This window comes from Pseudopipra pipra, chromosome 1, assembly GCF_036250125.1.
Source record: "Pseudopipra pipra isolate bDixPip1 chromosome 1, bDixPip1.hap1, whole genome shotgun sequence".
Taxonomy (NCBI): Eukaryota; Metazoa; Chordata; class Aves; order Passeriformes; family Pipridae; genus Pseudopipra; species Pseudopipra pipra.
The window spans coordinates 29004740-29017363 of record NC_087549.1 but is presented as its reverse complement, the minus strand read 5'-3'; the positions used below and the strand labels follow the sequence as shown (position 1 = coordinate 29017363).

The 12624-nt window shown below is 40.3% G+C and overlaps 1 protein-coding gene across 2 annotated transcripts in view; it reads right to left on the bottom strand.

Annotated features, from left to right (window-relative positions):
- The window catches only part of PAG1 (phosphoprotein membrane anchor with glycosphingolipid microdomains 1), a 112487-nt gene that overhangs the window by 42855 nt on the left and 57008 nt on the right, over positions 1-12624 (bottom strand). Inside the window, exons 1-2 of one of the 2 annotated variants that reach the window (XM_064650041.1) lie at positions 6748-7369; positions 4240-4304 (exon numbers count right to left, since the gene is read on the bottom strand). The gene's annotated coding sequence lies outside the window, so the exon portion shown is untranslated. Of the gene's footprint in view, positions 1-4239; positions 4305-6747; positions 7370-12624 lie in introns of those variants that run through there. The other variant, XM_064650033.1, reaches the window with a different exon arrangement.

Sequence of the window (12624 nt, the reverse complement as noted above, 5' to 3'; positions counted from 1 at the left end):
GGGAACATAAAATTCATTCTGTAATTAACGAGTTCCCCCCAGAATTACAGAGAAAAAATTCCTATGGTTTTATTGCTTTTGTAAAATGGTTGTTCTCCTGCTCTCAAGGGACTGCAAAAGGTCAGTGGTGTTGAATATACATGATTTATAAAGTACTCTGGGATGAGAGGTGCTGTGTAAATATAAAATATTATTAGAGCATACTCTCCTTAATGCACATACACGGAAATGGAATTGGCTGTGCCACAAAAGCAAAACTAAGAAACCAAGACAGTCTGATGACAGCAGGTTGTCTAAGGCTACTGACAGTCCACAACAGCACAACCATAAATTCATCTCACAGACAGATTTATCTAACACTGAAAGTTATTGCTGTTCATCTGGAATCAGTTATATAGATATGAATGTGAAGACTGTTACACAGAAAATGACTAATCAGGCAGAGATCATGATGAAAAAGTGGCTTCTGAAGCAGCTGCAGGCACAGGAGCAGCTCAGGTAGCCCATCCACCTTCTGCAGAAACACTGCCTTACATAAGTCTGTTCTCAAGTATATGCCAGAGATGCTTGGGATTCCATGGTCCTCTGCTTTGTAAAGCCACACTCAGATGGCACTTTCAGCCTCAAAATATGCATCCTATTTACCCCTGGCTTTGATGGACGCTTCCAAGTTCCCCTTGCAGATTTGAACCTTGAGATTTGTTGACTTACAGATATATCCAAAGAGTATTTCTAGAAAGCAGTCTCTCAGAGAAGTGATCTAGAATGAGCCAAACTGGACTAGCAGTCCCATTCCCCTCTCAGGGAAGCATAAATTGTGCTTTCACCCCACTTTTTGGGATTGATTCCAATTTCTCTAGTTTTTCTGTTCACAATAGTCTATAACACTGCAATAAATAATCACTTTGAAGTAGATTTCAAAATATTTCAACATGTGGGGCAATGACATTCTTACTCCACTTTACCATAAAATGGAAGAACTCCCATTCCTCCTCCCAAAGACAGAGATTGCAGATCATATTCTGAATTCTTTTCAAAACCTAGGCCAAAAGATATCACCAGCACAGTCTGTTCCCCTTCACATGATTATTTCCATTCTCACAGATTCCTTTATCTGATTCCCTTTCACCCTGAAGTTTACACTCTCCTTTCAAAAATTTTTCAACTGCACTTCCCTTCTTAAATTTCCTATCTCTCATCAGCTTTCAAATAATGTGACTTTATTTTAGAAAAATGATGCTATGAATTTCAGAGTAATCTGTTGCTACCTTTTTCCCTGTGCTAAAACACAGGATCTAATTTTAGATCCTTAAAAAAAAAAAGGCACAATACAGCACTTTAGCAAAAGTACATAAAGTATATGAGCTTCCTACTCGTAAAGCAAAAAAATTAAGTTCTCACTTTTGACTGTATTCATGCTTTCCCATGAAAACTGATACATCTGTCTGGGAGATAAAGCAGATTTGGATTATCTGTATTTGAGAGAACAGTTACACAAAGTTATGGCATAAAATGATTAGATTTTCTAGCAACAGAAGTTTGATCCTGTGATAATGTCAAAGTTATTCTCATCTATGCAAAATACTTCTCATCTGCACAAGAAAGGCTCTTAATTTCCTCTGTACTGAAAAAAATGCCACTGTATTTTCTCATTCCTGATGACCTAAGTATTTGGTTTCCTCTACTTTCTTTAGATAATTTTTACTCTTATTAGATTTGGCTGTAGTTAAATTGCTGTAGTAATGGCAGACACTGACACTCTTAAGGCTACACTCTCTATGATTAATCTGTGTTCCAACTGAAAGCATTTATCATCTGGGGGCTACCCTTCCCATTTGTCTTTTCCCTACGTTTTCAGTTCTCCTTTCCTATCAAGGAGAACAACAAAAATCATTATGGGTTTTTAACTTAGGGAATGACACTTTTAGCTCTGAGGCCAGTGTGTAAATGTAAATTTCCAGCTGTTAGAACAAAGAAATAGCAAATGTGAGGCAGATGTTAATATATTACCCATTGTTGGTAATACAAGCAAAAATCACCTTTAAAAAAGTCCCCCAGCTATTGCAGTAATGAAAGCTTACCCGCTTGGGCATTTACATATACCTGTGCCTGCAGGAATAAGATCTAACTAGTTTCTCACAATCCATGGAGTCCAGACAAATCCTCTGTGTCGTTTCTTCCTCTTTTGATATTAATAATCCATGGGCTAGAACATATAGCAAATGAAATTATCTCCAGATGTTTCTTCTGCTTAGCAATCTGATGAATGCCCAAAGACCATTTACTGTATGATGAAGTCAAGTGGAATCTGGAGGATTCTGGATCCTGTGTTATAGCACTGTTTTTCAGGACCATATTCAGCACCAAAAGTTAAACTGCATGTCTGGTTTCTATCAAATACCACCTGGACATAAGTTTTCAAGCACTTCTGAAGCCAGCATAGGCAGAGCTTATGAGCTGTGAGCTCCCTAGGAACTTTGCTTTTCTTTGAATCCACCAACTGAAAAACCCACAGCATGTCTGTGAATAAGGTGCTTCTTGCTCTATCTAGTATCTTTGTTGCCTCTGCCATCTTCTAACCCTTGGAAACTTCTGAATTAACTCTCCTGGCATGGTGAACACAGAATCACAGAATCAATTAGGTCGGAAAGGACCACTGAGATCACTGAGTCCAACTGAACACCATCATGTCAACTAGACCATGGTACTAAGTGCCAAGTCCAGTCTTTCCTTAAACACCTCCAGCGGTGGTGACTCCATCACCTCCCTGGGCAGTCCATTCCAATGTCTTCCTGTGAAGAAATTCTTCCTCATGTCAAACTAATTTACTAAGGGTAGACTTGATCCCCTCATCCAGATCATCAATAAAGAGTCATAGTCAGTGGCATGGAGTAGCATGGATAGCTGGAGCATACTTACTGCTTAGGTTCCCCTCCATAGAATCTTCAGCCTTTGTCTAGCTCTTACCATATCACATCTCTCATCATCCTATCTCTCTCATCTCAAATCATCCCTCCCATGGACCTCGGATCCTCATGAATCCTGTAAAGTCCTTCCTTTTAACATTAATATAGCAACGACTTCTGAATGCCTTGTGTCAGGCACATTTGTGTTTGTAATTCCTTTCACACTAGGCAATTCATTAAGGGCTCTGTTTTGATTACCAAAATGTGTGAACACAATTTTGTATCTCATCTATACAGGGTCACTCTTATGTCAGCTTGTTTCTGACTGTGACAGTCTTTTCCCATCCTAAAGGCAAAGCAGTGTTTACATTTGGTTAGTTAAAATATTTACATTGCACATTCAAATGATGCATTTTCCCAATGACAGGGCTCTCTCTGGTATTTCCTCCTGTACCTACTATGCAGCGGAAAGAGATGATTAAGATGAATATTCTGGGTGTTTCTAAACAAGCAGATTAAGGAAATATGCAGCACAGCTATACTATACTAACACTGTTGGACTCTGTAATATCCATGCAGGCTGTGTGATGTGCCCAGCACTGGCATGAAAGCCTGTCTTTTACGACCCCAAATAAGAAGAGTTCCACGTTTTCCAGTCATCATATTTCAAATAGATTCTTTATTTATTGACAATTTATTTGGTCACTCAGTGCCTGAGGTATAGTAAAACAGGACAGACACAGACCCTGGGAGAGGAGGTAAGAATGGTGCTCTCTGCTGATCATCAGTCTGCCTGCAGATAAAAGCCTCGAGCACACCGTGTCTGCAGGGAAGCAGAGATGATGGGAGCTGCTGCCCAGATGGAGAAGAGAGAAGGGGAGAAGGAAAGGTGACACTAAAGCTGGCAGCGGAGGGCTACAAAATGACAGTGTTTGTGGGAATCAGAAAACCCACTGGACACTCTGATCTTAATGTAACACTACAAAGTTGAATAAAACACTGTGAGCGATGCTGCACGAAGAGGTACACCAGATACACAGCATGAGCCTCTCCCCAAAGAGACCGTTTGAGGCTTGCAGGAGAGAAAGAGTATGCATACAAAACTTCACACAACAGTGAAATTCAACATAATTTAAGACATATCATCATCTACATGGTAAACAGTTAATTTTGCTCATGTATGCGTTACTACCAAACAACAAAGCACAACCATATGCAAGTCTTCCTGAGAAGAAATCAGATGCAGAGTGAAGCAACTTCTCACACAGAAACTCTGTAGCAGTGCAAAATTAAGAACTTAAAAACCCCGGCTCTCAGTGGCTGTATTCCTTACCTTACAACATCATCCACGCAGGTCTTCATATAGGCTCTCCCATTGAGGAAGCAAAAGCTTCTGGGCTGAAAAAAACGAAGAAGCTCTGGTTAAGACATTACCACGAAAACCCTGCCTGTGCTTACATCCATCACAAACTCTGCTGCATCTCTTTGTTTACAGAAACATATACAATAGACCAGAGTTAACTTTGGAAGCAAAAGCTATTTATTTTAAATTGAACCTGCCCACTTAGTGTCATATACTCTGGAGGAAACAGGTTATAAAAGTTGCTGTATAAATGAGGCACGCAGCATCCAGCAAGTGAACTTTGTGCAAGATTACGTTATGTGTGGGAGATGTATTTACTCTGCTTTTTTAAACTAACAGCAAATGAAACTTCGTTTGCCAGTTAAAACACAACAATAAAATGAAAGTAACAGGCTCTACATCGGTATAAGGCAGTGTATTCACAATAATAAATAACCAATTTTGATTTAGCCTAAAACACATTTTACCCACATATATTTTTATTTCCTGATATGAGTGCCTCTAGTAAAGCATCCACTGAAAAAATTTTGGAAATTGCAATCCTTTTAATTATTCTGGCTTCATTTTTTTGCTTGTGCAGACAAGCAATTTGGGATTTCCACACTTGTTTGCCCCTGACAAGCACAAGAAAATCAATGAAAGACACAGAGTCAAATACAGGGTCTCACTTCTCTCTCTCATGGAGGTAATGACCATAAATATCTCTCCTTTGATAGGTTAAAAAACTCTTAGGCAGGTCTATACATGCTTATTATTACTTTAAAATGTCCTTCTTTACTGTAGCAGGTGTTGTCTAGAACCTGTCTCCTTGATGCAAAGGGCATTGTTAAAATGTTAAAATGGCAGGATGCAGAATCCAGCATCATCCAGGCCTGCTGCCCAACCAAGGGGGGTGAGGAGTGAGGATTTGGCTCCCCAGTGCTGAAGCCCCCAGTTACTCTCTCCCTCAGCAAGGAGGGGTGTGTGGGAAAAGCCACAAAGAGAGTGAACAGGCTCATTACCTGCCTGCCTGGTGCCTGACACAGCCCCACTGCCAAGCAGCATGGAGGGTGCATAGGGATTAGCGGGGCAGACACTCCTGCAGAAAGGGGATGCCACAAATTCCCAGGCCAAGGGCCAGGATAAACCTAGATACTGCATTTTGAGCCAGCAGATAGCAGCCACCCTTGGGGATACACAGCTTGCAACTCCCAGCCTTTGGTTGGCCAGCTCACAAAGCCTCGCCGTTTTTGGCAGAGGGACATCCAGCATGATGGGCAGCGGCTGCCGCTGTCACTAGCAGGATGTTTTCTGGAGTTTTTCCTACAAGGCAATGTGTTTATTCTTTGAAACAGTTGCTCCCTAAAGATTAAAACTGAACAGGAGCACAAAAGCGGTGTGTGTCCTCTGGGGCTGCTACGTGCCATTGGGCAAACAGGAGGTACAAGCTATGTTCTCCCAAATTACATGCAACAAACGGTGCTGCACTGACAGAACAGCATTCTTCAGTACACAAATTAATACTCTCTTCTTTTTAACCCCTCCTTAGAAAAAAAAAAATCAACAAAAAGATCCCCCAACATCTTTCAAACACCATGAAATTAAGAGCTCCAGATCTGGAGCTGTGTCAGGGAATCTCCACCTCAGCTGAGCCCATTCACCCCAAAAGCATGTCAACCTGGGCACACAAATGAACAACAGCCACTAGGCTTGCACTTTTAAGACTAAGTTCGTTATCATCCCCAAATAGCAGTAGACACTCTCAAAAAACAGACTTAACAATTACAAGGGACAGACAGCAGTAAGAGCAGCAAAGAGACCAGGAGAAACACTCAGACAAAATATACGTTTACTTTAAAATTAAAATAATAGTAATTTAAAACTGCTAAAAATAGGATTGAAGTAGTGAGAACACAGGAGAAATACCTGCACAACAATGTAAAATCTGTTTGGCATGGTCTGTGTAATGATAGTTATTGCAAAGTGGCCAAAAAAACAAATGCAACAATGGTTTTTCTTTCTGCTGAGCTGTGTAGAGCAAACGTTAAATTTTTACCACTGTATAGGATGCTCGGTACCCCAGGGAGTGCCTTGAGAGGTGAGGAGTTGTCTCTGGTAATAGGAAGAAGTATTTATGCTGCCTCATAGCTATATGTGGATGTATTTCTATTAGCAAAATTAATTTAATATTGCATATACATAGTAACTTCTGGCTTAAAAAGTAGGAAAGATGGAGAAGGAGACTAAATGGCCTTTTTGGCCTCTGATGGGAACACATACAGATTTTCTCATTACGGGTAATGCAAACTAAGCCCACATAAAGGTAAACAGACAAACTTTAACAACCCTCAGGTGCAGCACAATGCCATCATGAAGCTTTATTCTCCTAAGAAGTACAGCAGATTTCACAACTTTTCTCTCTATGGTATCACCCTTATTTTAATTAATAACCGAATAGCAGCAATCGCTACCACGCTCCTCTAAAGATAAAAACATTACCTCTGATTAACAAGGACTCCTCATCCTAGTTCGCACTGTGCAGAAGACACCAGGAGAAGCTATCACTGGTCCTCTGGAACTCCCTGCGGTCGCTAAGGCAGCTCGCAAGAGTTTCTCGACCCCTGTCCCCGACCGCTCACCGATTCCGTATGCGCGGCGCAGATCCACCTTCTCCGGCTGCCAAGCCGGGCACAGCTTGCGAACAATGCCGCCTCTGTCAGCCCGCCGAGTGAGCAGTGCCACAAAGACACGCTCATCCACAGACCCGCGCTTTTTTTTTTTCCCTTCTTTTTCTTCTTGGAGTACAGGGCGATGAGAACGGATGGGAGAAAAATGCTTATGTATTTGTGATTAGCCAAGGCTTCATTCTCTTCAGGAGTGAGACGGTGTCAGTGCACGACGGGCACCCCGGCGCCGAGAGGGGAGATGGAATCTGCACTGCCGAGAGGGCTCCCTGCCTCGCTTCGCACATTTTTGTTTCAAATCTGTAGGTGGCTGCCTGAGCAAGCAGCCGAAATAGGGGAGGAGTTACATGAAATGCAATTTAGGACTTGGAAGCCTTGTCTGCCTTTTCGAGAGCAGGACGAAGAGGCGAGATCGCCGCCCGCTGACACAGCAGCGCGCCCTGCCCACCCCACCTGCCGCCACCTGCCTCACCGAACCGCCCGGGAAAGCGCCTCTCCCTGCCTGGCCGTGATGCCCGGGACAGAGCACAGAAGCAGCAGCTGCTCTCGACCTCTCGGTAACCACACTCGACAGCCTCTGAGCACGCTGGCTGTTCACTCCCGACCCACAGTATTACCAGTTTAATTTTCAAGGAGGCACGGTGTTTCATGAATTTAATGAGCAACTATAGGAGGAGACAATGAATGACATCCTCAGCAGATGTTTACAGATGTCACTAGGAAGAGGAGATGACAGCAGCATCTCAAATCTCAGTTTTCTGCAAAGCTTTCCTTGGAAATCAGTGAGGCAAAGCTGAAAGTTCTTTTAAAATCAGATGTCCATAGTTTTCTTGTTTTGAAAGGACTATCATGTGCATATATTTTGTGCAACTTCAGCTTTGTTTTCTTTCCTGTCAGAAAATGAGAAGCAATCTGGTCTGGCTGAAGAGGAGACAGTGATGATCCCTGCTGAACCCTATTAGAGTATTACAGTTTAACTCATATATTCCCAAGCCAAGCTCCACGATAGATGAGCTGTTTCACATTCCTCCACATTAATTATAGTTCTGATCTTAAAAGATTGCAACTGAATGGAGCAGCAAGCAACAATATGCTTTCTTCTTGAAGCAAATACCAAGAGACACACAGCCCTTGGGTGCAGCACAGCTATGAACTGATTCCAGGTCCCTGATGAACCATCGCAGCCTTACAGTAATTTCTCATGCAATTAGTATTAATTGGTGACTTGCTGGCAATCCTCCAGGGGCCCTATCTCACCCTTTTAGCCAGTCCTACTGGATCAGGCTTGAGATGATCATCAGGGCCAGGCAGCCATCACTTCTCCCCCAGCTCTCAGGACTCTTTTTTGCCCCTGAAGTTTTGGGGACTTGGCAAGGGTTATCCTGAGTAATGAACAATCACAGATATGCCACTTCCAAATTAACACATATCAATTTGTACCATAAGACAGCAAAGTAAGAGGGAGATTTCCAGAGGGAATTTATAAACATTTTTTAAAATATTTTGTTTCAAAGCATTTCACTAAGGCCAAACTCCAACATAATTTTCAGGACAACTGAGCACTACTATCCAGTGTCTGGATAGTAACAGACCAGTAAAACTTTCCATCTTGTACTCAAAATTACACTGATAAAGGAGAGCTCTAAATGAACAACCACCTCTTCTAATTTTATGCTTTAGTAACAGTTCTTAAGGATACTGTTTCCTTTTATCTATTAATAAGATCAAGTTATTTGTCTTAAGCATCTTGTCAAATGGACTTAAGCAGGATCAGGATTGCTTTATATCAGCAGAGCCCCACCACTCAGTGGCAATAAACAAAATCAGATGTTCTTTGGCAGAACATTGTAAACATCTAAAACGTATTCCAGGGTGGCTTCCAGAGTCAGTATCCCAGCTGATGGATCTCTTTTTGCAGAAGCACATAAATAATCTCAAAACTCCATATACCACTATCCTTTAAAAACCACTGCTGAGGCAGTTATTTAGAGTCAAAAGGATGCCCTAAATGAGAACTGTGCAGGGGCCAGCCTATACAGACCATTCAATAACTAGTAATGGTAAAATACATTAGGAAATGCTTGTTGCTAGAGGCACACAGCATTACTTCAACTAAAACAGGTCAAGTATAATCAAGAGCAATGTCCTACAGGCCAGCTTTGTTCCTCCTCCCTTTTCAGCTTCTCCTAAGTTTCCAGTCCACATGAATCAGTCGACCTTGGCATTACTCTTCTTGAATCACTTTCACCTTTTACTGTACAATGTTTGGAAACCACGACACAACATCAGTAGGGTCTCTAATACACGGTGTATTTTGGCTTGGAGGTAGTTGAGAACATTAACTATGGTTATTTCTCAAGGAAATCTTGTGTTTGGAGGGGAGGAAAGTGCTACAGCCTGCCTGTGCCATCTCACTTCATCTCTAAAAATTTGTACTCCTAGATTTTACTTAAGGGCTCATGTTGTATTTAGCATACACAAACTCAAGTGTGAAAACTGAAATTCAGTACAGAGATTCTTTTACATATTTATGGTTTATATGACATAGTTTAATGACTTTTTTTTTCTTGGAGATCCTTCTCTCTGATACTACTTGATTATAATTTTTAAAAGGTGTTATTGTCTTTTTTCACACATCTGTGGCATATAAAGATCCAGCCATTATTTGTCAGTGCCAAATGAAAAAAGGGATACTTTCAGACTATTCTCACAATTATTTCAGAAGTACAGAAGATAACCTCACTTTCACTGGTGTAATTTCACAGTAATTCCACTAACTTCCAGTATCTTTGAAGGTACACCATGCATCTGAGATATCCCTCACCTCTGTCTCACACATCTTTAGCTCTCAAAGAGTATAAAACCACAAGGATATTACTCAGGGCAGTTTAGGTGGCAGAAGAGTTCTTTCGGTCAGTGCAGGGATGGATTAAGGAACCACAGAATGAAAGTTTCAGGGAAGATCTTTTCTGTAAAATCACACAGGAGGAAGGAGCACAGCACACACGCTCTAGTGGGGACAGTAAGGTGCAGTATGTGTCTCTGGAAGTGTAGAAGAACTATTAGATTTCTCAGCATGATGCTATTCTGAAAAATCTGGTTTGCTTACAGGCTTTTAAAACATACATGTTCAGATTCCCACTTTACATCTACAACTAACAGAGGGACGAAACATTCAGTTTTAGAAAACACAAGACCAAGAGATTCTTTCTCCAATGAAATATGCTAAGACTTAGTCACTGCCACTCTAATACCCTGATAGTAAATTCACTCTTTACAAATACAAAGCAAACATCTTTAAGGAAATTATGAACATCTCTGGCCATACGGATAAGACTTACACTTGTAAATTACTTCTCTAAATAAGTGTTACATCAAATCTCCAGCTAGTCACGGATAGATGCGTTCAGCCTGCATCAGGTGATAATGAAGTCTGAACTCAGTTAAATTTCGATTAGCTGTTGATGAAAAACAATTTGATAACACTGCTTATTCTAAACTCCCCTTAATTACAGTTTTTCCAGTCAAACTTGTCACTGCTATTCCTTCTTGCATTAACTTTCTAAGAGCATTACTGCCAGTGACAGTTTTATTTGTAGCACTACATGGCACTGGTACGTGCTCCTCATCAGGTCCTTCTATCTGCCTGAGCCCAGTGCTGGATTGTACCAGGTTCTCTCCATCTACAGGAGGCTAAACACAAAATAACAATCAAGCATCACCTTTTGCTGTGGCTGGGAGCTTGTCAGGTGTACTTTCCAGGTACTTGCACATGTCCTATGCATGCTGAAGACACACACATGCTGGACTGTCTCCACTGCTAAGAGGGGCTATATGTCATTTTGAGCTCTTGATCTGAAGTATTTCACTTGGACACAGACCAGTTGGGTCTACGGTCTGTTCTCTGCTAAAAGCTCTTGAACTCTTGACTAACTTAGGCCATGTGGATTTTTAATTTAGCATACCTAGCATGTGTTCAAAGCCCCCTCTTAGAGCAGTGAAGTCAAAGCCTTACAAAGATTTGAAGTGTACCAATACAATCTAAGTTAATATTCTGTACTACAGGAATGCAAATAATTTTCTTAAATTTTTTTTTTTAATGAAAGTTGGTTTGCAACATTATAGTAACTATGATTCAGCAAAGTATTTAAGAATAACTGATATAATTTGGAAATTTATTTCTCACCTGTCTGATTAGCACTAATAATGGAACTGAAACTTTCTCCTCATCTGCTTCCAGTATTTATCAAGCATTTGAGCATGGCTCTTTGGTTTCCATTTGCAGTAACCAGAATTTTCAACTGTTTTTTCACCCAAGTATTTGATAGATTTGGGCTTGTTTTGTCCAGGCAAGACCAAACGTATTCAATCCGTTACAGTCAAGATTAAATACTTGCATATGGTTTTCTAACGCTACTCATTAGGAGATGGATGGCTACAAATGTGCTTCCTTCGACTTTTTATTCTTCCCTGCAGCTTGCTCATTTTTATTAAGAATGAAGAAAGAAATCAAATTACTAAGTTTTCATTTTCCACTCTTTCTAATTTTCAAATTTATCCCATGTATAAGGCCCAACTATTATATGACAAGAACTTTTTACACCTTTTAGCAGGAGCAAAATCCTGAATGAACAGGGATTTCCTTTTTTGTTTAATCCTCTCCTGATTCCACTCACTTTTCCTATTTTCCACTCTTTAATTAAATTTCAGGTCAAAGATCATTCTGACTCAAAACATTCAAATGTTTTCATATTTGGTTAAAAAATTTCAAAAATCCAATATCCTATATTGTCATAGCTAACCATGAGAAACTCTTCTGAATTATTTGGATATATGGATGAGATCTGATTATCTAAATCAAATTGCTAAACTCCAATGCACAAGGGAATATTTTTTTTTTTAAATCCCAACAAATCTGATTAAAGTATGCTTAAAATAATTGGCCAGACTATACAATAATAGTGGGCAGAGGTTCTGGAAATGAAGTGACACCATGCTAATTGGCAAAACAGGCAACAGAAGATACAAATCTATTTACAATTTGAGGATTTAAGTTTGAGATTATAAATATAAGAGACAAAGAATGATATGCTCCTGTCATTTGTTGACAAGCTGCAATAGAGAGAAGCAGTGTCACTACTTCATCACCATACACGACTGCTCTGCATCCTGCTTCCAACAGCTGACTTGCATTTCCAAGTCCTGATCCTGTCAGACATGTTTGAATTATTCTGGCTTTGCCAGATGAGTGGTGGCATCCTACTCAGCAAAAGCATATCAGACAAAACTGTTTGTGTTCAGGAGATTGCATTATATGAAAAGTAATTATTAGGATGTAGATTTCTCTGTACAAGCATCTGCACAAACTATAAAAATCCTCTTACCACAGCCACTGCTCTGTATAAACTGTGGAAGCTCATTTAAGTACTGAATTAGTGCTAAAGGTGTAGCATTTGTTTATTCATAAAACAAGGAATATTAAAAAAAAAAGAAAAAGAAACCACTCTTAGAAACTTTTGTTTAACCACAGTGATTGAGATGGCCTTTAATACTCAAAGTTTAGTTTCAGGAAAAGCAGGGTGGGATGTAGACTGTCAGCTAACAGTTCTTGGTCTCTTTGATTATCACTGTATCTTTCACAATGAAAACCTGTTTAAAAAGCAGGAAAAACAAGACAAACAACTTCAATTCC